This window comes from Cebus imitator, unplaced genomic scaffold (genome assembly GCF_001604975.1).
Source record: "Cebus imitator isolate Cc_AM_T3 unplaced genomic scaffold, Cebus_imitator-1.0 Scaffold196, whole genome shotgun sequence".
Classification (NCBI taxonomy): Eukaryota; Metazoa; Chordata; class Mammalia; order Primates; family Cebidae; genus Cebus; species Cebus imitator.
This window is the reverse complement of record NW_016107511.1, coordinates 1,700,815-1,702,161: the sequence shown is the minus strand read 5'-3', so window position 1 is coordinate 1,702,161 and position 1,347 is coordinate 1,700,815.

Genomic DNA, 1,347 nt, shown 5'->3' with positions numbered 1-1,347 from the left:
GGGAGGCGGGGCGCGGGAGGCGGGGCGCGGGAGGCGGGGCGCGGGAGGCGGGGCGCGGGAGGCGGGGCGCGGGAGGCGGGGCGCGGGAGGCGGGGCCTGGCCAGTCTCCGTTTTCGCTGCGCTGCGCTGCGCTGGCCTGTGAGCTCCCAGAGGGAGCCCCGCGCGAGGTTCTGACTCAGCTCTCAGGGTAGGGGACAGAGAGAGAGAAAGTAAGATCTGTCCAGGACGAGCCAGCGTTACTGAGGAAGAAAGCCTCCCGCGCCCTCCGTAGACACCTGGGCGGATGTTCCCACCTATTCGAGAACTAATGGGTATACGGATGTGCCAACCTTTTGTACCGACACAGGCCATGCCTATAATCCTAGCACTTTGGGAGGCCGAGGCGGGTGGTTCACGAGGTCAAGAGATCGAGACTATCCTGGTCAACAAGGTGAAACCCCGTCTCTACTAAAAATACAAAAATTAGCTGGGCGTGGTGGGGCTTGCCTGTAATCCAGCTACTCAGGAGGCTGAGGCAGGAGAATTGCTTGAAGCCAGGAGGCGGAGGTTGCGGTGAGCCGAGATCGCACCACTGCACTCCAGCCTGGCTAACGAGAGCGAAACTGCGTCTCAAAAAAAAAAATAAATAAATAAATAAATAAATAAAAGGTGATCTGGGAGGGATGAGGATGATGAAGTTAGAGGGCTTAGTATGTAGAAATCCCACAATTGCAATTCGGTTTTTCCTGGGGTAGGCAGGCAGGTACAGAGAAATCCGGGGATCTCCTCAGCCTTTGTGAGACCAAACTGGCCCCAGGTTTAGAGGTTGGTCTTTCTCGGGGGTTTTTCATGGGTGCTAACCATGTGTCCTAGAGTTCCAGAGCAGGAGCAGATAACATTCAAGCTCTTTGTCTTCGTAAGTTTACTCACCCTTGTGTATGGATTTGGGGTTCAGAAAGTACATCCTTTATCTATGGATTTGTCGAGTTGAAGAATATTTTTGGGGTGGAGTGCCAGGCAGGTCTAAGTGACTGATGTGACTCAGCCATAAAGTGCAGGAAACGCTGATCCTGCATCCTCTGGCTTTCACGTGTGAAGGTTTTATGCTTTGTTGAGTACACATTAAGTGCTGTGTTTGAGAAGCTGTGCAGTGCGTTTAGAACATTTTAAGCACAGATCTGTTTCTAATTCAGGATAGTTTCTTTCTGAGACAGGGTGTTGCTCTGTCACCCAGACTGGAGTGCAGTGGCATGATCATGGCTCACTGCAGCCTCCACCTCCTGGGCCCAAGCAGTCCTCCTGCCTCAGCCTCCCAAGTAGCTGTGATCACAGGAATGTACCACTATGCCTGGCAATTTTGTATTTTTA